Raw genomic sequence first — 26,444 nt, forward strand, 5'->3', positions numbered from 1 at the left:
GCCACCGCGACCCCAGCGGTGGCCAGCCGTGGCCAGCCGCGCGTTGTGCGGCAAGGGAGGGGCGGGGGCGCGGGGTAGCCGCAGCCGCGCACCGGCCTTCCGCCTCCGTCTGTCCTCTGAGCCCCATTCCAGCGAGTTCTGGCTCAGGGTTGCAAGCCTGCTTTCTTGGAAAAAAAGGAATTGCTTGCTGAGCGAGCAGTTTATTATCGCTGTATGCGTTTGAAGTTGCGAGATGATAATTGCATTGTCAGGGACTGTATCTTATCTGCATGCGTCCTGGTTTCTCCGACCTGGAAACTGTTATCGAGGTAACGGGAAAAGAACACCCTTAAACAAAAATGTCTGGAAACTATCCAGCTCTGGTGTACATAGTTAATTATCGGATGGTGTATTGCATTTTATTGGCATTTAAATATGCCGTGTGGAATTCCAGTGGCCACCTAGGCATTCCATTGAAGCTTAGGCTTAAAATTCCATCATAAAAGAAATAATCAAGTAAAGGGAAGGTGACTACAGAAAAAAGATGCCAGTAGTGATACTCAGAGGTCATCTTAATTTTAAAATTAGTGGTCAGCGTGGTTCGTAAACGTTTTATGCAATTCAGTTGAACATAGTCTAATTAAATGCTAACGTTGTAGAGAAAGGAAGTGAGGTTGATTTTAGGTATTTAAGGAAAGTAATTTCTGCTGTATAAGACAATATGAAAGAATAATCCAAGATATGTAAAGATTGATAAGCCAAGAAAAAGATGGTTTAAAAAGAAAAGGAATCCCAATAGAGAATTTGGGAGGAAAGACAACAAATATGGGCAGCAAAGTTCAAATTTCAGCCATGCCACTTACTGTGTGACCTTAAGCAAGTTATTGGAGGATCTGTTTTCTCTTGTTCATCTACCTCATGGGGCTATACCCAGATGAGCTCTGATAATGAATACAAAGTGTCTAACAGTGTGGCTGGCTGAATAAGGTGCTTGATAAATGTTAATGTCTTCCTCCCTGCCCCTCCCCCATTTGTTAAAAAAAAAGAAAGAAAATTTATTGTGCAAAAGGTATTTTAATTTGATTAACAGCAAATGACAACACCTTGAAGACTAGACTGGAAAAGTTGGCAGCAGTTGAATGAAGAAATGTCCGTGGTGGAAGATTTTAGTAAATAAATTAAGAATCTGTCACTGCTGTGAGGGAGGAAGCAGTAGCATTTGAAGATGACTTCTCAGGTTGATGGTATAGAGGGGGAAAAGGATGCTGACACCAACGGTCTTATCCCCCACCCTGATTTTCTCCTGACCATTTATTAATATCTAACACACTATATAATTTACTTATTTTTCATATATATATATATGCCTCTCTCCCCACTAGAATGTAAGTTGCATGAGGGAGGGCTTTTGTCTGGTTGGTCCATTGCTAAATCCCCTGCAACTGGAATCTGGTACAAAATAGCTTCTCAATAAATATTTGTTGAATAAATGAATTCTTAATATTGCAGGACTGAGAAAGAATGTTAAGGAAATGTTTTCTTGATGTTCAACTTAAAAATTAAGATGTAGGAATAATATTTCAGGAGTTATTAGGCATGAATATTAGCAGTATTGGATCACAGAGTTAGGAAACTAGGAGCGCTATTTCTAAGAATACATTCCCCAAACACAGAATTTGTAAAGAGAAGACACAAGGCAATGAAGTCCTGGTAACTTTTATACTCTAGCAATTCACGTTTGAGGCAGGCAGTGAATTCAGGCCAGAGGTAAAAACCATCCAACCTGGATCTTATATCTTGGACTGGAAACGGCAGGGGGATTTTGTTGAACTTTTCTGTAATCTTAGATTAGTGTTTCAGAATTTCCACTCAGTGTTAATTTGCAAATGTTAATCTAGTTTCTACAGTGGCAAAATGAAGAGCATACTCTACAAAAACTCTGGAGTGAGTGGTACTTTTAAACATAGATGTATAATCCTTTATTTTTTTTAAATTAGACAGTGTTGTACCGAGTGATTCATTTATCTCATACCGTCTGGAATTTTGTTCTAGATAACGTTTCGTTTTGCCAGTGTTGTAGCAGCTGCACGTGGAGATTTTGAGACTAGAAGAGATGAGGATGTAGGTCCTGACTCCGAAGTGGTGGGTGGGAAAGAGCAGACATCCACAATGTGTGTCAGACCTTGGAATCCACCTGCTTATGTGCATTTACAAAATGTGATGTTGCACTATGAAAATTGGCTGTGTCATATATAAAGATTTATATGAAGATGTTTATGAAAATGTATGTGCTCTCTGTCCATGATTCTTTTTCTTTAAATTATTGTAGTCTGTGTGGAAAGACTGCGTGCCTGCAAAGCTTGAGCCGGTGTAAAGCGGTTGAATGATCTTGTGCTTTGTTCTTACAGTAGCATCTAGTTTGGGCATTTGTGCCCATCAGCTTTCCTTTGTGCAATATCTTCTGTCTTTCTGATTGGCTGCAGATCCCTTAAGGAGTATTATATTTGCAAACCAATTTAGGTGGGAACTAAGGCAGACAGTGAAACTCGCATCAGTGAAGCCTGTAGGAACCCTCTTCTACTTGTCTCCTTCTTTTCCAAGAAACTTAGAAAGTAGGAGTGCTTGCAGTGTCTGGTTCTGAATCATTATGTTTAGGAGCCCAGGATGAAGGCCTGTTACCTCTACCTGAGGTGGATGTAAATTCGTGTAGCCTGCGGTCCTCCTTTGCGGGTCTCCTATAATTGCCAATGATGAAAAGAAGCAGTGGGGAACTGTATTTCCTGTGGTTGCTGTAACAGATTACCACAAATTTGGTACTTTAAAACAACAGAAATTTATTCTCTCACAGTTCTGGAGGCCAGAAGGCCAAAATCAAGGTGTTGGCAGGGCCACTCTCCCTCGAAGGCTCTCGGGAAGAATCCTTCTTTTCCTCGTCTTGCTTCTGGTGGCTCCTGGCATGCTTTGTGTCTGCATCCATCCAGTCTCTGCCTACAACTTCACATGGCCTTCTCCTCTGTGTCTTCTCTTCTGTCTTTTATAGGACACTTGTCATTGGATTTAGGGCCTACCTACATAATCCAGGATATTCTCATCTCAGGATCATTAACTTAATTACATCCATAAAGACCCTTTTTCTAAATAAGGTGACCTAGATAAAGTGACATTCACTCTGCTGGTCAGCTGGTGTGAGGCCCAAATAATATTTTATGTGAAATGTTAAAAATATTTTTATAATATTTTATTGTTGTCAACAGTCTTGATTTTTGCACCGAGTGCTTTTAAGAGTGTTGACACTGATCTTAGGAGAAAAAATGGATATTATTTCATTTTCTTCATACTTCTAAATGTATTTTTCCTGGTTATTCGATTCAGTGATTATTGAAGGCCATGCAATGTTAATGTATTCATTCAGGTAGTAGTAGAATATTCAGATTCTGAAAATAATAAGAGCGCCATTCATTGAGCTATTACTTGTCAGATCCTATGTAAGTGCTTTCCAAGCATCCTGTCATTTAACCTATGACTCCCCCATGAGGTAGGTGCTGTTTTTTCCCAGATTTACAAATGAGGTCATTGCCTTGCCCAGAGTCACACAGCAGGTTTTGTGCCAGTTGGGGTTAAAAAGAAAATTGCACAGGGAAATGACAGTCTAGAAAGCAAATGACTGAAAACAGGTATAAAACTGGGAAGTACCCTGAATAGGACATTGTTTCTCCAAAGGTGGTCTGTGGCCCACTCATGAGTCACTGAGGTCCTTCTGATGGGACATGAAGGGTTCTAGTATCCAGGTTCTTTTCGTAAATTTTTTAATGAGCAAATTATAGGCAATGACACATTATTATTTATAACTAGGGGCCATTTACTATAAAGTGAGTTATTAAGGTTTCTGGAGTCTGGTTCTTACAAACAAAAATTAGAATTTTACTAGCTTTTAGTGAAGTATCCTTCAGAAGGATTTGGTATCCTTTTGTAGCCAGCTGCCCTACCACACTTAGCAGCATCTCAAAGGCTCCTATTCTCATACTTTTGGGCAAGGATGCTTTGCTATCACTCATTAGCATTGTTTTGAGTTGGTGATAGCTGTCAGTTGCTGATATTTTAAAATTCATATCTTGTAGAAGGATTATTAGTTGTGACTTTGTTGATAGCTTTACTAGTGTAACTGCTTTGTTTTTACCATCTTGATTATTTACTGTCTTGATTATTTATTTTTGGATAATTCTTTGTTTTATTGAGTTCTTTTCCTCTGGAAATTAGGAATGGGTGAAGTAGATGAAGTTGGGAGCTGTTTGTCCTAAATGGGCCATGGTCAGAAATGTTTGTGAACCAAAGGTCCTCAGTTATAAACAAAAAGAGTGAATACCCAGTGCCCCCTGGGGAAATCAGCCTTTGCAAGGGTGGGGACTAGAAAAGCATTCCAGCAGAGGGAAGGGTATGGGAGGGATGGCTGGAGAATGTCAAGAAGTTGTGTTGCATTGCTGTGTGTGTATTTTGGACTAGTGAAATTTTAGATTTAAAGGAGTTGCTATGCCATGTCAGAGGTACAGCAGCCCATGTTTGGCCTGCAGTCAACAGAGAGCCAAACAGATTTGTAAGTGTAGGTGTGACATGATCATTAGGGTAGGATTGGCGTTTACCTTTCCCCTGGATGTCCTCGAATGGGGGAATATGCACACAAGCGAAAGGGACTAAATGTTAAACAATTTACTGGGTTGTTAATAATATCTGGGCAGGTTCCAGCTATTACCCAAATGAGGGCCTCTCTAGGAAGCTGTGCTGAAACAGGCCACATGAGCCTACAAGCCTAGGAGGGGGTGCCTCTTCCCTCCCCTCAGAAGTTAAGGGGGAGGCGCCTACAGTGTAGAGCAGGCCTGTCCTAACAGCGTCAGGTGAAGAGGAGGGAAAGGGTAGAGCAAATGGGGGCCTGCCTCCAGGGACCAGGTCTGCTGGTATGTGGGTATCTTGTGGGGGCAGGAAGTGGAATGAGGGGTGGACTCTGGCTTTCTGCCTTTCATGTACGTCAGCCATGCCCACAAGTATACTATGGTCCCATGAGAGAAGTTATAATGGGGGGAGGTGGAAGGAGGCAGAAATTTTCTCCTTCAGCTGCCCTGTAGGAATGATAAAATGGAATTAAGAAGAAGAGAACTTCATTGTAGGCTAAATACTGATTTTCTCATAGTTCGAGGGAATATGTACAATGTGCTTTTATCTCAGTTCTTAACTATGTTTCCCTGTCATCAGGGGCCATCCCCCTAAATATCTGGGGAATAATCCCCAAAGTCTGAGTTATGCAGTTCAGATCCACATCATCAGGGCTGGGGAAAGAGTGGTATTTGGGGATTTAAAAAATTCGGTATGCTCCATGTCTGGTGGAACTGGCTTTGGTGGGATTTTTGTACAGCTCTTCTTGTCTGAGTTGTAGATATGCCTCTGTATTCTCATTAGTGTGCAGCAGAAAAATGAACACATGCACTCTGTCCCCAGGACAACTATTAATTCTCAAAGGCAGTAATAAACAAGAGAGAAGCAATGTCTTAAATTCTGCTATACCTACAAGACCACTTCTACTTACGCTAAAAGTGTAACATTCTGTATTATTATCTGGATCACTGTTTATTCTTTTCTTTGTTCCTCACGAAAGAAGGGGGGTCATTACTGAGCCATATATCTTTTAACAGTTGACCTCTTAGCTTCACAAAGACCTGGTCAAAGCTTTACAGTTACTGAAATTACTCTGTAGGAGCCTGGTTAGATTCTTAGACGGTCTCATCCTTCTGTGGAGTCTGTGGGCGGGGTGAGTCCAGAGCTGATACTCTCACCTGGTGTACACCAGGTTGGCTCTACTTGTTACGAGATGTTTTGTTATTGTCCTGGTGGGGAGGGGGTGGGTCCATTCTTCTAGTTACATTTATGATCTTTTTTTTTTTTTTTTTTCTGTTTTACTTTGTCACTGGTTTAGTATTACATTGAGTTAACTCTGATAAATTTCTTGGCTGTTAGCCATTTATAACATTTGTTTGATATAAATCCTTGTTGCAGACTTTAGATTTTAGACTTTTGGGTTTGGAAAAAAGGGAAAATGGTGATGCTGTTCTAAGTCAGGTGAGAGAAAAACCTATGAAATCTACTGAGTAGATTTCATCAAAAAACGTTTATATTACATTCGCATTAATTTCCTAAAATATGATCACACCACATAACCAGTGCTATCAAAATAAAGTGAGATAGAAGAAATGAAGAGGAAAAATTGACTTGTATATTATTTTATAATTCTCTTTCCCATACGGCCTCTTTTGAATAAAGTTTGCTATTGTTTTTGTGGAAGCTTTTACCCTGCAGAGAGAACAAAACTGTACAACATACTTGTTTTTATGTTGAGAATCATGAAAGTGGCATCGTTCAAATTTTACTTTGGGAGGTGAATTGTAAGGAGGACTCATTGGAAATTCAATGAAATTTTAAAAGTTAATTTAAAAACTACAACAAAATAACGATAGTCTGAGTAAACAATAAAGAATGCCATTGTTGGATCAGCGTTTTTGAGGAATCTCTGAAATGTAATTAGTAGATAGGGATAGATCCACTGAGAGAAAAACTCTGTGGAACCATAGTCCAGAGCAGGTACAGGAGGTTCCACTGCAGAGGTGGAAATGAGAGGTGGAGTAGTATCAAGGGATGGAAGAGCAAGGGACACTTGGGGAATTAATCAGATTTGGTGCACTAGGTTGATTGACCCCCCTCATCCTCACTGATGTGTGCTAACTAGTGGACAGCAGTGCTGATTTCTCATTTCCTAAAGCAGTGAATGTGGGTGCCGGGGTCAGAGAGACAGGGCTGTGCTGGAGGTAGCTACTGGGGACTCAGTAAACACCTGGAAGAGAAGTCACCTCACAAATCTCGCAGCAGTATGTACCATCTGAAGTCAGCCCACAGTAAACACTACAGTGAGGAAGCACATTCTCCATGCAAATATAAGTAGACATTATAAATGACCAAAGAGTTGGGAAGGGCCAGTACTCAGAAAATTGCCCAGTTAAACAAAAAACAGAACTAATCCCTGAGAAAATAGGAAAACATTGAATTAATGTGGTTATTTTCAGAAAGATGCACAAGAATATTGCATTAATTAAAAGGAATACTAGATACTTTACAAATTTAAAATTTGCTCGTAGATAAAAAAGCAAATTAGCAATCTGGAGGAGAAAGCTAAAGAATCACAAAAAAGCAAAGGTATCAGAAGTAGGAATGAGAAGTCAGGAAATCTAGGAACTATTTCCAAGGGGATGGTTTTGGGGGGCTTTTAGTGGGGATGTGGTAGTGCTGGTAAAGAAGGAATGAGGGCCACCCGGTGGCGCACTCGGTAGAGTGTGGTGCTTGGGAGTGCGGCGGCGCTCCCGCCGAGGGTTCGGATCCCATATAGAGACCGGTCCGCTCACTGGTTGAACGCGGTGCAGGCGCGACACCGAGGGTTGCGATCCCGTTACCGGTCACGAAAAAAGACAAAAAGAAAATAAATAAATAAAGATTTTTATTAAGCATTTTAGAATAGAAAGAATGCTAAAGTGTTGATAAACTAAAATCTTTATTATTATCTATTAGAATAGTTTTAAGGAATGCATGATTGTACTTGTAGGAACAATCACTATTGAATGACATCTAATAAGCACCTCCAATTGGTTTTTTTTTTTTAATGGTTTTTAATATTCCTGGCTTCTAGGAATTAAGATAATGATGTTGTAACCTTCCTCTACTACCTACCTAATGCAGCTCCTGTAAACAATGAATTAGCACCCCCAAACTCTTAAACTTCTCTGCCAATCACTTTCAAAGAAGCTGTCTCTCATACATATATGAAGGTGTGCTAATGCTGTTTGTTATTTAAGAGAAGGTGAGAATACTGATGAACCCCACGTGTTGATAGGAAAATATGAGTTTAAATATATGTGTATTTGCATGCATATGTGTACATATATATGTGTGTGTGTATACATAAATATGTTAATGTGCATGTATGTGTATAGTCAGCCAGCTAGACTTAGAGTTGCACTAATAAGATGTATAACTTTCAAACTACTAATTGGAAGGAGAAAAGAGCCCATGGGCAGATGGGGATAAAGAAAACTTAGTGATACTGATAAGTCAGAAGAAGAAAGAAGAAAGCATTTGAATTAAAAAATAAATAAATAAATAAATAAAACAAGTTAGCAGGAGTAAATCTAAACATATCAGTAAACACAATGAGTTTGAACGGATTGAGTTCCTCTCAGAAGATATTGACTCTCAGACTGAGTAAAAAAGAAAGATAATCCAGCTACCTGCTATTTATCAAGAGTTAAAGGTACAATTTAACAAAAGAAAAGAGAGACTTGGAAAGGTTGAAAATAGAAGCACACAAAAAAGATAAACCAGGAAAATGTTAATATGAAAATGTAGATGCGGAAAATTATCATCAGACAAAGTAGCATTTAAGGTAAAACCTTTAATTGGCAGAGCCCTTTTATATGATAAAATATTAAATCCCTAAGAAGATATGAGTCATAAACATTAAGGCATCTAATTTAAAAATTTTGAAATAAAAAAGCAAAAACTGGGCTGGCTGGTTAGCTCAGTTGGTCAGAACGGGGTGTTGTAACACCAAAGTCAAGAGTTCAGATCCCTGTACTGGCCAGCTGCCAAAACAAAAAACAAACAGAAAATAAAATGTGAAAACTAATAGACACACAAAGATCAATTATCGAGTCCATTTTCATGGTGGGAAATTCTATAATAGTCTTTATTTTAAACAGAAATCAGCAATTCAGCAAGACAAAAATATAATGAAGGACACAGAGAAGTTGAGTTATAAAATAATAAAGTGATAAAGTTGCCCTTGTATTTAAGGACTCCCCCAAATGGGCATTCTCATATACTGCTGATGTAAGTGTGAATTGGTAAAGCCTTTTGGAAAGGCAGTACCTCTCAACATTTAGAAAGCTCCTATCTCTACCCTGTATTTCTACTTCCAAGAATCTTTCCGAAGTAAATATTGTGTTTGTACCCAAATATGTTGTCATGAATGTTTATTGCTTTATGGTTTGATAGCAAACATTTGAAAACAAACTAAATGCCTGTCAGTAGGGGAGTGGTCGAATAAATTATGTTACATCTATATTACGGAATACTGTTTAGCCATTAAAAAATGGAATGAAATAGTTCTGTATCAGTTATTATGGGAAGAGCTTCAAGATATATTATTAGGTGAAAAAATAAGGTACAGGAAAATATGAAAAATTTAGTCACATTATAAAAAATTTCAAAGGGAAATAAGCACGTACATAGATAAGCATGAGCATTTGTCTGAGAGACTATACAGAGAACTGTTAATAGTGGTTGTCTTTGGAAAAGGGATAGGGATTGGGGATGAGGGGTAAGAGGGCAGCTTTTACTTTTCATTTTTATATCTTTCTATACTCTTCAAATATTCTAACTATATGGATGTATTATTTTTATTCTAAACTATAGCCATACCTAAACTATTCTATTTTATATTTACTCTTTATTATTAATACATAAATCAAATTTATTTTGCTAGTAGTGTATTTTTTTTTTCCTTTTTGTCTTTTTTACTGACCGGTAACGGGATCGCAACCCTCGGTGTCGCGCCTGTACCGGGGACCGGCAATGGGATCGCAACCCTCGGTGTTGCGCCCGCACCGCGTTCAGCCAGTGAGCGGGAACCGGTCTCCACATGGGATCCGAACCCTCGGTGGGAGAGGGCAGCTTTTACTTTTCATTTTTATATCTTTCTATACTCTTCAAATATTCTAACTATATGGATGTATTATTTTTATTCTAAACTATAGCCATACCTAAACTATTCTATTTTATATTTACTCTTTATTATTAATACATAAATCAAATTTATTTTGCTAGTAGTGTATTTTTTTTTTCCTTTTTGTCTTTTTTACTGACCGGTAACGGGATCGCAACCCTCGGTGTCGCGCCTGTACCGGGGACCGGCAATGGGATCGCAACCCTCGGTGTTGCGCCCGCACCGCGTTCAGCCAGTGAGCGGGAACCGGTCTCCACATGGGATCCGAACCCTCAGCGGGAGCGCTGCCACGCTCCCAAGCGGCGCACTCTCCAGTGCGCCACCGGGCCAGCCCTAGTAGTGTATTTTTAAAGCAACTAGAGACCCATGTTATCCCTTTTAGACAACATTTTAAGTATAAAAAATTTAATAGGTCACAAAGGTTGGTAAATATATGAACACTGTATTATAAGTAGGAAATATGGTCATAAAATAAGAAAACTGACTTTCAGAAACCACAATTACAAATCAGTCTCATTACTATGTATGTTTTATCATTTCTAAGACAGTAATCCACTGAGCAGTTTCCTCGTGGGTGCCAAGAGCACTTCTCTCCATCTATTTTGTTCTAAGGCTGTCACCAATAGTGGCACAGAAGTGAGAGAGCAGGTACCAATTTTTTTGTTTTGTTTTGGTTTTGGCAGCTGGCTGGTACAGGGATCGAACCATGAACCTTGGTGTTACCAGCACCAGGCTCTAATAACTGACTGAGTTAACTGGCCAGCCCTAGGTGCCAAACTTAAGGGTGCATTTATATGTATAAACATGTATCCCAATGTGTACTCTATAGATGGCTTAGATTATTCTCTATTTTTTCTTATTTGTTTTCTTGATTCCATGATCATGCTGAATTAAATGTTGACTATTATGTTTAAATTTGTAAGAGTTTGGATCCCCATACTGACCAGCTGTCAAAAAAACAAAAATAAATAAATACATAATTTGTAAGAGTTATTTTCATGCTTAACAAAAGTGTGTTGGACAGTATCTTTGGATGTACACAATCGTAGCTGACTTGTACTGCGTGCTCCAGTCACCAGACTGAGCGCTGGGTAAATAACTGCCCAGAGTGGGGCAGATGCCTTGGAGTTACCTAGGAAACTTCAGTCTACTCTTAATTGCTTCTTTGATGGTTGCAGAGTTGACTTATAGTGAATCTTAATTTTGGAATATTTCAACTCTGTCAAGCAAGCCAGCTGCTAAGAAATATTTAGAAAGGTAATGTTGGGTCTCAGAGGCTAGTATCCCAAAATATGGTTGACATACTGGAATAAAGGAGCAGCCTCAGTTCTCTCTGACTTCCCCTGCCCCTCCCCACCCCATCAATCCTCTGTCACTGTCCAAATCACAGGATGCAGCCCTTCCCTTATCTGTCTAATGTCTGGACCCACCAGAGAAGAAGACAATGACCTCTGGTTCTTTCCCCGAGTTTTCATTAGCTTAACTCATATCATAGGAAGGAAGACTGGAGCCTGTCGGCACACCTGGACAGAATTTTGTCACAGTCCATTGTCTTCTTTTTCTGTCCCAGTCAGTATTTTGAAGAGAATCATTTACCAGTCATTGCTCTGTGGGCCAAATAGACTTTGTCCCAGGCCACTGCATGTTCTCCAGGCCCATTGCATCCCCCTAAGAACCATTTACTCCTACACCCCCTTTTCCTCTTCCTTATGGAGATGGGTGTATAAGCTCTGTACCCCAGTGGAAAATTGGGACATTACTCTCTTGTGATTCCCCCATACATTGCCCATCCCCAGCATGTTAAAATAATAAAATTAGTTACGCCTTTTTTCATATTAAAGTTTATCCATTGATTTTTCAGAGAACCTTCAAAAGGTTGAAGGGGAAGTCTTCCCTGGGCCCCTACAGGTGTCTGATAGAATGTAGTTCCACTGTAGTTCTTTGTTTTTTGGTTGAAAAAGGAATGTGATGTTTCCAAAGCTACCCTCAAGTAAATGCTTACCTCAGACTTGAGAAATGTGTTCACCTGTAAAGCTGTCCTTTTAAGAATGTTTTCCCTTCTTGCAGGGTAACGCCATCCTCTGAAAATCCTAATGGTGCTACTTCTAGTGTGAGCCAAGGAAAACCTTCTTTAAGACGAATTAAAGGGAGACTACACAGAAGCAAAAGCCTTGATAGCATCGATTTCTGTGAACTCACTGTAAGTGGACTGGTCAGTACTTTTCTCATTTTTCAAAGACTATGAAAATTCTGATTTAAAAAAATTTTTCTTTTCATAAAAATGCAACAGGCTTTTTTGGGGCGGTGTGTGGGCACGGGCGGCTGGCCTGTGCAGGGATTGAACCCCGGTCCTTGGTTACAGGTTATTTTGTGCTAAGCAGTTTTTTATTTTAAAAAATGGTTTATCCAGCAGATTGCCAACCAGGAATGCTTTCTTAACTGTTATGCATGTGATACATTTATAATAAGTGGTTTATAATGATGATCCTGATGTAAAGATGAAGATGAAGAAATGCTTCCTGAACTCCTCAAGAAAAGTTGAATTAAGTTTAATAGAGTATTAATGTAAATTTCTTAGAAAATCACAAATCCACATGTTAATATAAGTAGGGGCTTAAGCATCTGATTAACCCCAAACACCTAACTTGCTGATAGAGCCAGACAATTGTTACTCTAATATTATTAGGATAGATCCTAATTCAGTTAATGATGGTGTTTTCTTTCTGTTGTAAGTGATTAACATTAACAGTCATATTTTTTTTCCAGGCCAAGTGACAGTTTTTTATAGGGATATGTGGTAAATTCATACATGTTTTTGGAGGAACACTAGCACTTTCAGGCCCTATTTGACTAAAAGAAATACTAGAATTTCCTTTGGTGCAAAAAGGTTTTATTCAAATTTATGCATCATAGAGTTCAATGACAAAATAGTGGATGTTTAGGATGCTTAATAGAACATCTGTATTCATTTCTTTCCTTTGAGTGAAAAATTCTGAATTATAAAGGTACCATCAAGCAGTGTTGTTTCAAAACATGGTGTCAAAACAAGTATGATACTAAATCCTGTGTTTTTTGAGGATATGACTTTTGCATCTCTTACCTGTGATTGATGAAAACAAAAGCTCAGTAAATGTGAATGCTTTATTTGTTTTATGTTTTAATTTTATTTTTTTAATTTTAATAATTATTTTTAGTAAATTTTGTACAGTTATTTTAGTTACAAGTGTTCTTAAATGCTTTTTATGACACTTTTTATAGACTAAAAAGGTAAAATGTGACCTATCAGAAGACATTTAACAAGTAACTGAGAAAGGGAGTAAAAAGACAGTGAAGTCTTGCTAAGTAGACCTAACATTTAAAGTGACTGAAGAACGTGTAAGTATGCTTTAAAATGAAGGGAACTGCTTTTCAGAAATGAAACACTAAACTCATTGAAAAATATATTTGAATTATTTGTTGGAATTTAAAAATGGAAATGGAGGGCCGGCCCGGTGGCGCACTGGATAAGTGCGCAGCTTGGGAAGCGCGGCGGCGCTCCCGCCCGAGGGTTCGGATCCCACATACAGACCGGTTCCCGCTCACTGGCTGAGCGAGGCGCGGGGGCAACACTGAGGGTTGTGATCCGTTGCCGGACACGGAAAAAGACAAAAGACAAAAAAAAAAAAAATGGAAATGGAAATTTTATCAGGTTCTTTTCTGTGATGATCAGCATCGTTTCTATTGTAGCATTATCAGATAACTAATTAATTTGGCATGTCATAAAATATGTTTACTTTCTTAAACAGAATCATTCTGGTTGGGGAAGAGGTTAACATTTCTCTAGAATATGACAGAGAAAAAAAAGCTTTTCTTTATGTAAGGTTGCCTTCAGTTTCCCATAAATAGAAATGGATTATTTCAGCTATGAGGAAAACTTGGAAAGTAGAGTTATCTTTTTATCATGATGAATATGTTTAAAAATTATCGATAGTTTATTCCCTGCTTTGTTCCAGGAAGGAGCCGATCTGGCTGAAGTTAGCACATAGTCCAAGCAGGGAAAAAATAACTACCCAGGTTCACTTAAAATCTGCAGAACTAACTTCTTTCTTTTTGATAGTCTTTCCTGTGTGACTTTATCTCAAAAGTGAAATGTTTTAGTATCCCTGAAGGGAAGGTATTTTGATATTGAGGTTAAAAGAGAGGAAAAGTTGAGGTTCACAGAAGGTTGGTTCCAGGGAAAGGCCAGTGATCTAGTATGACAGTTTATTTGACTGCGTGGATGATGCCATTTTGATTTTGGTTTTCTACTGCTGAAGAGTACATGGAAAGGCCATGGACTTTGGTAGACAGACATTTCATCTCTCTTTCAGTAATGGGAATGTATTAATGAAATCTAATTACTGCAATCAATTTGAGTTTTTTGCAATTCGAGTTAATTTTCTTTCTAAAGTTTTCTCAGTCACAAGTGGTGGGGCAGCAATTGATATTTATTTTACTCTTTATATATATATATATGAAATACATAGTAAATACTATAATATCCAAAAAATGTAGGGGCATGTAGCATCTTTGGCATGGGACTAAAAAATAATTTTTTCCCTACACTTTTAAAATTCTATCTTTTTTTAAAAGAAGGAAGGGCTACACTTTTGAAAAAAAAAATGTGGGTTGAAAAGGGTTTCATAGGAGGGGAAAGGTATTTGGAATTGGTCCTTTAAGAAAGCTGGCTTTGTAATATAATCACAGAGAACCACATTTTAAAACCTTAGCCACGAAAGTCTAAAGGGAAGATATTTGTAAAGGATTTGTAATGACTTCCCATTATATAGGAATATAGATAATCCTTATTCCTTTTATAGTTTAAATAGCTTAGACACCTTAGATATCTCTTCATAAATGTTCTTCTAGTTAAAAAAAAAAAAACCTGAATATTTTGTCATATTGCACACTATTATTAAAATTTCAAAATAATTCTTATTAAATAGAGAACCTTAAAGTAGAAAGACTTGCACTTAGTTCATAATCTCCAGTCATACGTACAAGGCTACTTTAGAAAGTTCGTAGGAAAATAGAATTAAAAGATAATATGAATCTTTCCATGAACTTTTTGAAGTACTCTTGTAAATGTCAAATTTGTATGACCAACAGAATAACATTTATATTTTTATTTTTACATTTTACTTTTAACTTTTCCCAATTTGTCTAAGAAAAAAATACAGCTTCTATTGCTTTTGGAAAAACATAGCAAGTGGAGCAAAGAGATCCACTTGCTGTAGTTTCAAGATCTCATTTTCTGGCTGAGAAGCCTCAGATTCCAGCCGAGACTGTTGGCTTTGGCCCCAGGCATTAGACTGATGCCATTTCACTCCTGGGGAGAAGTGATTGTTTCAGCTTTTTCTGTGAGGATTAAGTGGGACGGGCATTCTAGTTGATTTTGTGAATCCTACGGCATAATTGATTGGCATCCTAGTTTCCTAAGGGGGGCTGGAATCCATCCAGTCTCCCTGCTTCCTTGAGACAATGTCCCAGAGATACCTAATAAGATCTTAGGCAAGGCCTGAACTGGACGAGGCTGTTCAGTAGATGTGTTTCACCTGGAAAATCTGAAACTTTCTTCAATGTTTAATGGGTAAAATGCTGTGTAAACCAGGTGACAGGTTCTTTTTTTTCCCCTGGGTGATGGAGTGATATATTGACAATATGAAGTAGAAAAGTGATCATTTATCTTTAGATTCAATTATGATTTTCATGTTCTTAGCACTTCTGTCCCACTCTGGTGTCATTGTTTAGGGTGATCAGATTGAATTTTCACTTCTATTCCTTCCTCCCTCTTAGATTCTAAGTGCATAGTCAGAGAATTTTAAGGGATAATTAAAAAATTCGGCAGATTGCTTGAAATTTTACAGCCTCTCTTGATCAAACTTTCTGCCTAAAATAGGGGAATGGAGCCAGTTGGGTCAAGTTCTTTCAGTTTGGGGGAAGCCATTTTAGAACATAAACTCAAGCAGTTCATTTCCTGCTTTGTGCATGTAAACCTTGATTGCTACTTACGTCTCTGCCCACGGAGAAGTATACAAAAAGGTTTATGCACAGTAAATAGAAACAGTGATCAAATTAACAGTTTATGATGATGTTCCCTTAACCTTGGGTGAAAGAAGGATTCAGTCACCACTGAGAACCATTAGGCAAAAAAGATACATGTTTCAAAGTCTTTAGAAGAGTTTTTGTCATTAGAGGGGAAAATATGTGATAATGTTACATTTGACTACATTTCTGGGCTAATAAGTCACATTTCACTGCTGCCTGAATAACAGTTCTATGGTTTTTTCATGGTCAGCGATTTTTCACATTTGAAAAGATACTTCTTTCCCCTGATAAAGAGGAATCTTTGTGCAGGCTCATAGAAAATATATGTAACCCTATGTAATATCAACAATGAAAAATTTCTCCTTCCTCTACTCCTCCAGACCTCCTTCTATTAGCTCTATAGGATACTGAGAGACCCCAGTGGCCTCTTTTAAAACTAAATCCCCCTTTGACTTTGAACACGTACAAAGTTCTCCTTGACATGGCTTGGGGGCCTGGCTGGTGAATAATGAGCTGGGCATGAAAAGGTGAGAATGTGGTGAAGGGAGAACCTGTGAAGGGACCCTAGACACCAGCTTATGCGGCTTCCCAGTTCTATGGGAGGGGCAGCCTCTTCTACCTTTGTCATCCCACCCCCATCACCACACTCATCTCACCAGCACAAGAGCCTGCGAGAAACAGATGAACATCCCAGGCCCCCTGCCCTAGCACACAGCTGCTCCTCTTGCCCCAAGCTCTAGTAACTTGGGCATCTTTCTGTTCACTTTGACACACCTTCTGCGTCAGGGTAGGTGCTGGCCCCAAGGCTACTGGCAGACCTCTTTGCTGTGTCTCAACTCTTAGTGCACATCTTCTTACCTGATTGTGCCATGCACTCCAGCTCCTCAAGAGCAAGTCTTTCTTGTTCCCCCAAATACCAAGCATGACAAATTTTATGCTCATTAAATATATACTGATTGACTGGTTGCTTCATTAACTGTGGCAGCTGAATAGAGAAAAGCTTAGAGACCATTAAAAATTAAAATAGTGGGGATTGAGAAGAGGACACATATGATAGTATAACTCATGTGGCATATAGTCAGATAAAGTAACCAACTTATTTTATCTATTGACTTCTGTTATTGGAAACATGCCTAAGCACTTAGAAATAAGGAGGAAAGTTTTTGAATAGCCAAAGTACATGTGGTGGTGGTGGTGGAGGTTGAGATGGTGGAGGTGGAGGTAGAGATGGTGGAGGTGGAGGTAGAGGTGGTGGTGGTGCTGGTAGAGATGTGCTGTTGGTGGAGGAAGTGGAGTGGCGGTGATGGCAGTGGTGGTGAAGGTGAGGTGGTAGAGGTGATGATGATGGTGGTGATGGTGATAGTGATGGTAATGGAGGTGGAGGAAGTGGTGGGGGAGGTGGTGATGGTGGAAGTGGAGGTGATGGTGGAGGTGTTGATGGAGGTGGTAGTGGTGTTGGTAGTAGAGGTGGAGGTGGTGGTGGAGATGAAGGTGATGGTACAGGTGGTGGTGCAGGTGATAGAGGTTGTGGTAATAGTGCAGATGGTAGAGGTGGTGGAAGTGTTGGTGGTGGTGGAAGTGATAAAGGTACAGGTGTTGGAGATGTTGATGGAGGTGATAGTGGTGTGGTGGTAGAGGTGGAGGTGGTGGACGTGTTGATAGAGGTGGTGGTGGTGATGGCGCTGGTAGTGGAGGTGGAGGAAGTGGTGGTGGTGGTGGTGGTGGTGGTGGTGATGGTGATGGTGCAGGTGGTAGAGGTGGTGGAGGTGTTGGTGGTGAAGGTGGTAGTGGTAAAGGTGGAGGTGTTGGTTGTGGAGGTAGAGTGAGGTGGTGCTGGTGGTAGAGGTGGAGGTGGTAATGGTGCTGGTAGTGGAGATGGAGGAGGTGGTGGTGGTGAAGGTGGAGGTGTTAGTGGTTGTGGAGGTAGAGGAAATGGTGGAGTTGGTGATGGTGGTGGAGGAGGCAGTGGAGATGGAAATTGGTGGTGGTGATGGTGGAGGCGGGGGTGGTGGAGATGGAGGTGTGGTGGTGGAGGCGGAGTGTTGTTGGTAGAGGTGGTGGTGGAGATGATTGGGGTAGCTTGTGCTCTCATGGTGGGCCAGGTCTTTCACATTTTGAGGCAGTTAGAATGTTCCTATTTATAAGTAACAGAACACTGACTCAAACTGGCCTAAATAGTAAGGACATTTATTAGCTCATATACTAGAAGTTCAGTAGTAGGGTGACCTTCAGGGCTATTGAATCCAGTGGTTCCAGTTCCATTCTTCTGGGACACTTTGCATCCATTGTCCTGTCTGTTTAGACTTCATCAGTAGGCTTGTAAGTTGATGGGGCAGCAGTTCTGGGCCGCATTCCCACGTAGGTAAAGTCAGGAAGGGGCAGTGTCTCTTTCTGTGGCTCTCTCTTTGAAGTATGGAAAACCTCCTCAGAGCTCTCCTTCCCACTTCCCATTTCTGTCTCACTGGGCCTTTTCCTGGACCAGGTTCTGAGGTGGTGAATGCCATGCATTGATTTGCTTAGCTGGGTTCTTTAACTAAGAAAAAAGTCTGAAAAATGTATACACAATAGCTGTAAGAACATAAAAGACATGGTAAAATAAGACTGGAGCAGAAGCAAGTAAATAGTTCTTAAATATCAGTGCCTTTGGCTGAGTCATTTAAAGTAAGCTAACAGGAGCTTTTTTTCTTGTATAAACAAGGGTGTCAGGGGTTGGCAGTCCAGGGCTCACGCAGCTGCTCTGTGATGTTCTTAGAAACCTTTCCAGGCTGCCCTCATTCTGTATGCCTTCAGTCTTCATTCCTTTGGTCTCTAGGTGGCTGCTGCGTCTCTGCCCTCACATCTTGTATTTGCAGCAATAAGAAGCAGGCAGAGTAAAGGGGCAGAAGACTTTGTCCTAATGAAGCTTTGCCTTTTTACTTCAGAGGAGATGGCTTCCCCAGGGACATCTTCATATATCCCAAGAACTGTGTCATGTTGCCATTTCCTAAGGGAGGATGAAAAATTGGGAGTTTTGGTAGCATGGGCTCCTAGGAATAAAAGTGGGATTCTGCTATAAGGAAGAAAAAAAGAAATGACTACTTTGTAGATAACTAGCAGAGTCTGCTCCACCTGCATATACTAGCAAGTCTTGAACTCACCATGATACAGACCAGAAAATTAATGCTGCAGTAAAAGCCAGATTATAAGTAGGTTAAATGATAATTGTTACTATGGCATTTTATGAAAGAGATATATTTCTGAGGCCTCTCCATAATTCAAAATTCATATAATTGTGAGACTAATTTTCTCACAGGACTCAAAGTATGGTGGCTTATTTCCATTTTCTGGAAAGAGTGGTTAGCTATGGGCCAGTAGTATAGACACAGGTTATATATAGTTCACTCAGCCTGCCAGGTTGAAATTGTGTAATTCCTGATGCTTATTCTTAATTTGGGGCATTTTCATAATCTCAGATTTGTTCATGAAGTGAGACTTTATTAATATTTTGTGTTGCATGATATAACTTTGCACAACTAAAATTTGCATAAAATGTGGCCAAATCACGTTCAGTTTAAGAAGGTAGGAAAGTGTGTAATACATTTTAGGAAAAAAATGCAGCCAGATGGTTAATATACAAAAAGGTTTAGTACCTAAAATAGTGTATTCAGTTCACTATGTGAAAACTTGTCTGTCCAGACAAATTGTTCCCCAAGTTTTCCCTCGTTCTAGGAAGTCTTTGTCTTACTCTACAGCCTTACAGGATCTCTTCTATTATAATTTCTGTGTACATGTGGCCTCCCCAAATTCAAAGACAGATTATGGGTCATAAAATTAGATTGCTTTATAATAGCTGGCATACTGTTAAGGACTTAGTAGAGCTCAATGTAAATATTTGTTGAATGAGTGAAGAGATGTGGTTTAGTGAATAAATGGCTTTGCTGGCAGCTAGTCTGTGAGGGGGGCACTGAAAGTGGAAACAGAAAATGGCCTTTCCCTGCCTCTCATGGCCTTGACAATTTTAATGACTCCTCAGCCTGGGTCTGGCCGGTGTTTCAGGTCATGTATTGTTGGCAGAAATATCACTGAGATGATGCTGGGCTTCTCGCCTCACGTCAAGGAGCATGAAGTTAAGCATCCCGCCAGGGTGATGTAACCTTGCTCGCCTGGTCATGTTATGTTTCCCTGATTTCTTCACTTTTAATTCACCATTTTTCCTCTTGGTAATTGATTAGTATTTTGTGGGGAGAGATTCCTAGATTACACCAATATTTCTCATCAAACTTTCATCCACTAGCCTTAGCCTCCATTATGACTCCTGCCCAAGTCAGCCATCTCTGTGATGGTTGCCAGAGAGTGATTTTCTATTCCTTTCATTCCTTCTACACTTATTAGTTGGCATTCTACTCTAAAGAAGAGCTTTCCATTATCCATCTATTTATATTTTCATTCATTTCTTTATATCAGTATGGACTCATAGATTCCTGTTTTTTTCAGTGGATTATAAACAGTTGCTATCATTGTTTATTTTGATGCACAAATTTTCCCTGACTTAGGTAATGGGAGCCCCTTCAGGCTGACTCCGCTGCCATTTTGACATGTCCTTATCAATAGCTGAACACTTACTCGTTTTCTGTATAATGTGTTTCAGGCTCAGGTTGTACTTCTGTTGCCCCAGCCCGGGAGAAAGCTATTTCTTCAAGGAGGCTCCAGTTCCTTTTAATGGAGGATGGTATTTAGAAACCAAGATGTGGGGGTACATGTGCTTGTTGCTTTGGTGTACATTGCTTCTAGGCCCTCTCAGCAGACAGAAAAGAGGCAATGAATACAAATGAGCCTGCAAACACCACACATACGTGATCATCTGTAACATTTCTGTGTCAGTCAGTGTGTGTGTATATGTGTATTTAATAGCCTTGCGTTTGCACCGATACTCCAATTTCAGTTCCTCACCTCAGGGTTCTTTCTAGCTTTCCACCCTTTCTGTGTTCCTGTAGTGAGAAATCTGGCTCTCACTCTCCTCCCACACTTATTTGCCCCTCAATCAATCTGCTCTTTGCTCAGTGTGGCCAGTCTCCCACCCACACTGACTCTCCTGTCCCCCAGTGCTCAGTGTCCTGGGCGTTGGGTTGCTTGCTGCCTGTGTTCGTCCACTGGCTTAGGGAGAATATTTGGCAAGTGAAGTCTTTGTGTAGAGAGAGAAGCAGAAGAAACTCTTTTCTTTCAAATAGAATCGTTTGAAGAGATGCAGTTTGTAGAGCAGTTTTATCTTGCTTTTTCTTCTAGCTGAGTACATGCTGAGATTTCACTAGCTGACTTGACTGTGTCTTTGTCTTTGGAAGTGAGTATAAAGAGTATCAGCTGATGATTCTTAGAATAAAAGTTGTTACCTTTTCCAGATTTTTTTTTTTTTCCTTTTTTGTCTTTTTTTTTTCGTGACCGGCAATGGATCGCAACCCTCAGTGTCGCGCCCGTACCGGACTGGGACCGGCAATGGGATCGCAACCCTCGGTGTTGCGCCTGCACCTCGCTCAGCCAGTGAGCGGCCGGTCTGTATGTGGGATCTGAACCCTCGGCGGGAGCGCCGCCGCGCTACCAAGCGGCGCACTGTAGCAGTGCGCCACCGGGCCGGCCCCTTTTCCAGATTTTTATAGCTAATGTAATTCCTGCTTAGGCACATACGCATGTTACACACTTTGTCTAGTCATGCACTGGACATTTGGTTTCAGTGTTAAGACCTAGACCTTTTGGTCCTGGGGGCATTTGGACTTTGCCCTTGACTCCTTGATCGTCAGAGGGGACATCAGAGGGGAATTGCTTAACAGAGAGGAAGGTCAGTACATGTCCTCAGGGATCACAAATATGTGGGATCACAAGTATGTGGGAGGATTGTACTTACATTAAAGTAGTCCAAACCTAGACAGTATTTTATAATGAATATTCCTGGTGGAAATAACACAAGACTGATAATGGCTTACCTGGCATATGGTCAAATTTGATATAGTTGAAAAGCTGACTGAAGAAGTAAAATTTGTTTTTGAATTCAGATCAACGAAAAAATAAAATCTTCATCATAAATTAAAGACTTCAGATTTTGATCTGGGATACTAGACTTTGTAAAACAAACAAACAGAACAGTAGCCAGTAGAGTAAATTCACAATGACTGAAAGTATAATTGGTTAAACATTTGATGTGGGTAAAATCTGATTGATTTAAAATCTACCTACAAAAGACCTTATCTCAGTGAAAGTAGTTTCTGGAAAAGTTCAGTTGAACAAGGAAAAAATTAGAAACAGTTTGGTGTACTCTAGAGAAAATTCACAAGGAATTAAATTGGCTTCATGAAATTTAAATATTTTGTCAATGATTCATATATTTGTGTTTATAAATATGGGGTCCAAAAATCCTCAGTGCCCCCCCCCGAAAAATCTTGTCACACTATTTACCAGGTAAAAATTGTGATATTAAAAGGTCCAGTATCTATTTTCTAATGAGTTCCAGTTTTTACATGTAAAATATATTTTTTAAGTACTTTATATGGTAGGCGATTTTAGTGTGCTTTAGTTATTATTTAATTATTTAGATGCTGGCCAGTGTGGGGATCCAAACCCTTGACTTTGGTGTTACAACACTGAGCTCTAACCAGCTGAGCTAACTGGCCAGCCCTAGTTTTTTGTTTTTTTTTTTTTTTCCTTTTTGTCTTTTTTCGTGACCGGTCACGGATTGCAACCCTCAGTGTCGCGCCCGTACCGGACCGGGACCGGCAACGGGATCGCAACCCTCGGCGTTGCGCCCGCACCTCGCTCAGCCAGTGAGCGGCCGGTCTGTATGTGGGATCCGAACCCTCGGCGGGAGCGCCGCCACACTCCCAAGCAGCGCACTGTAGCAGTGCACCACCGGGCCGGCCCCCCTAGTTTTTTGTTTTTAATAAATAGTAAAAGAAGCCAAAGCTCTGACTTGCAATGTAGTCATAGAGTTTTCCCTAACTGTTAAATAGTTCAAGAAGGGTGAGCTAAATTCATGGATTGGATTGTAAATTCATAATAAAGGGTCATATCACTAATCTTCTATGTCAAGGGAGGGTGCCTGTGTGCACACATGTGTGCTCTTCTCTCTCTCACACACACTTACAATCCCTTGCCACTATCTTCTACAGTTTAGACAAGCACCTGGTGGGCTAGTGGTCCTGGTATCATGAGTGTCTCATCACAGCTTGCAGTTGTTTTATTTGTTAGGACTTATTCTTCTGTCTGTCTCCTCCATGAGAAAGTAAGCTCCATCAGGGCAGGGGCCAGGGTGGTTTTGTTCATTCTTGTATCCTCAGCGTGCAGCATAGTGTGTTGTCCATAATGGCTGCTAAAGATTCCTGATTAATCAAAATACATTGAGTATTCACATAATAAAAGAAAAGAAAGAAAAGAAAAATGTCTTGGGAGGAGATTCTCACAGGTGCTTGTGAACAAGTCCCCTTGCTAGGAGGCACCTGGTCCCTGCTGGGCCTGTCCTCACTAGTCCTCATTCACCAAGAGTCTGGCCCACGTTGTTGGCCTGGGCATTGGTAAACTGGAGGGGACATCAGAGCATGCTGTGACCTTCTCCCAGCCCTCTGGGGGGGGGGGGGGATGCATTTTCATGCGATAAAGGAATCTAGCAGAATTATCACCCTTGTTAATTTTCCCAAGTGAGAGGAGTGAAATTGTTCAGGCTCTTCTGCAGAGTATGGAATTCAGCTATTTATATAACTTTAGTAGTCCAAGGCCAGTCTGAATGCATTTTGTCAGTTGACAACCAATTAGTAGGCAATTTTTGCCCTTAATAGTTACTTTCTTCATTAAACTGGGAATGCCCAGATATTTCCAAGGGACTCTTAAAGACAGCCTCGCAAGGACTCTTGTTATTTTAAAGTGGCTGTAAGTACAATGGCTGCAAGTTCTCCATTCTTATGGGCGGTGTCAGTGTCTGTACCCTCCTTACAGGCTTGCTGGATGGTTTTGCAGCTTAGAATTGTCTCCATCTAGCACCTGTGCCAGCAATTCTTCGCTCCTTCAAGTTTCTTTTCACAAGCAACTGCTAGTTGGAGTGCTTTTGGCTCTGATTTTAGGCAGGATTTCGTTCATCAGAACTGCATAGAAAATACAGGCCTTTTAGAAATTTAGGTCTTAATGAGAAGAATAGAGAAAATGTTATTTCAAAGAAGAGAATATGAGGCCTTCAGTTTCTGCCTTAACTCATATTTCATAAAGTCTGTGATGAAAGCAGTTCCTGGACTTTGCCTGACCCTCTCTCTTTCTAGGGCTTAGATTTGGTTCTTGTTGGCTGGGCTGGACACCAGCAGCCTCCTTTCCTCTCCATATATCCAATCACTACCCTCCCTGCAGCCTCTCTTCATGCAGATCAAGACACCAGCCTCACAACCAGGACACTTCAGAGCCTCATTTTAGGAACCTCATTTCAGGATCAGCTGGGACTCCTCTCCCCTGTCACACACACATGCATCATCATCATCATCTTGTCTGCTTTTAGAACCTAGCAGAGCAGGCAGAAATATACACAGACACATGGCACATGTGCAGTAGTAGAGGCAGTACAGGTACCTGGGGTATAACAGAGTACTCAAAGCTACCTAGTACAGAAAGAACCACAAGGAAGGTGGCCCTTGAACTAGATCTGCAAGGACATTCATGACTTGGTTGGGGGAAAAGGTGGGGAGATGATCATTGGGTTGAGGGAGCAGAGGAGGGAATGGAGATGGAGGTGAGAACTCCTGGCTGGTTGAATGAAACTACTGGTGGTTCTGAACCCTCTGCAGGATGCTGCAGGGAGGGGTGGTCAATGATGTTGAGGAGGCTGGGGGATGGGTGGCAAGGCCTTGAGCCACTATGCTCCCCTCTAGCCAGAAGAGCTCTGCTTTTATCCGTTCCACTGGAGGATGAGGGGCATAGACCATTTCATTTGAAAAAAAGTGTTCTGCTGCTAGGATGGTTTTGTGGACAGAGAAGACCAGTGCAGAACCAGGGAACACCACCAGTGCATAGGCAGTTAGAAGCAAAGGAGCCAGCAAAGGAAGCCACACAGAGGTGCTGGAGAAGCTGAGGCGGGTGTTTCCAGAAGGAAGTGAGTGATCCACAGAGATGTGTGGCCCCAGATAGTTGGGGGAGGGCAAAGGCAACTTGGACCTGCCAGTGGTCAGAGAAGTTCATTTGAGCAGGTGGGACTAGAGTTAATCTCTTGATTTATTTTTTTTTTATCTTGAGAGGAGGGATAATGTAAGTTTTTCATACAGTCACAGAACAGAGAGCCATTCCTGCTTTAAAATCTACAGAGCTGACATCATGTATTTTTGACAGTTTTCTCATATTTCTGACAGTTTCAGCTACACCCCTACCTCCAGATCTATGAAAGAGGTACACTACAGTGGAATTCACCCTCCAGGTGCTGTGCTTAGGGTGATCAGCAGGGGGAGTGATGAGGGTGGGGGACATTTGGAGGTGATTGGTGACACTAGCCAAGGGCAGTAGGGTGGCAGACAGGCTGGAGGAGGCTGAGGAATATAGAACTACAAAGAGAATATTTTCATATGTGTCAAATGAGTTAATTTATGGAAATAGTTCTTTTTAATCTAATATAATCTGCTGCAGTTTTTCAGAGATGATCTTAAATTATTTCTTTACTTTTCACTCAAGAGAATCATTTGATTTCCACATTTGTTGTTGAACAGAATAAATCATCAGTGAGGAACATAAGAAATAATGTAATACATCTGTCTGTATGCATCCACACACACAATTTCAAATATATATAGAAAATTGGTTGTATTTGTCTTTTAAACAGATATTCTGTTTCCCCTAATTTAAGTGAAAGCAACTTAACTCACCTGGTTAATATGTGATTTCGGAGCATTAGAGTGAAAATGGAAGTTCAGAATATGTTGTTTTCTATCTCAAAACATGTTCTTTTGGGGGAAGGCCCACATTTTGTAGTAGCTGACATTTTGTAAGGCGTGATTATGTGCCTGTTTAAGCTGTTTACACTGGCTTAACGTGGCCCGAGAAGACAAACCAAGAGGAAAGGAATCATTTCATTTCCTCAGTGCTTTACTCTTTTCTTCCCTGTGGCAAATGGGGAAATGAGATGTTACTAAGTTCTCTTCAGTTGTGACTTCATAGGCTATAGGAATGCTCATTCTTCAGAGTCTGATTTTTGTTGTTGTCACAAGACCCACCTAGTCTTCCCCAGGATATCTTTGTGGCCTTTTTGTTCTGGAAGTCCCACTCTGAGATTCACTAATGGGCTTGGACTGCACCCTGTTGGTAGAGGTCCTTATTCAAATGCATGGTGTCTTAGTCCTTTCAGCTGCCATAACATAATACCATAAACTAGGAGGCTTATAAACAACAGAAATTGTTTTTCTTACAGTTTTGGAAGCTGAGGAGTCCAAGATCAGGTGCTGGCAGATTGGGCATGTGGTGAGGGCCTCACTGTAACCTCACATGGAGGAAGGGTGAACAGGCCCTCTTGGGCCTCTTTCGTAAAGGCACTATTCCCGCCTCCACACTTGTGACCTAATCACCTCCCAAAGGCCCCCCCCCCCCCCCCCCCCCCCCCCCC

At 40.6% G+C, this 26,444-nt stretch overlaps 1 protein-coding gene across 4 annotated transcripts in view; it reads left to right on the forward strand.

The window, feature by feature from the left end:
• Positions 1-11,934: 11,934 nt before the first annotated feature.
• The window catches only part of TJP1 (tight junction protein 1), a 244,214-nt gene continuing 229,704 nt past the window's right edge, over positions 11,935-26,444 (forward strand). For all 4 annotated transcript variants that reach the window (XM_008571114.1, XM_008571122.1, XM_008571130.1 and 1 more), the window contains exon 1: positions 11,935-11,993. The gene's annotated coding sequence lies outside the window, so the exon portion shown is untranslated. The remainder of the gene's footprint in view (positions 11,994-26,444) is intronic.

Source organism: Galeopterus variegatus, unplaced genomic scaffold (genome assembly GCF_000696425.1).
Source record: "Galeopterus variegatus unplaced genomic scaffold, G_variegatus-3.0.2 Scaffold36, whole genome shotgun sequence".
NCBI classification, from domain to species: Eukaryota; Metazoa; Chordata; class Mammalia; order Dermoptera; family Cynocephalidae; genus Galeopterus; species Galeopterus variegatus.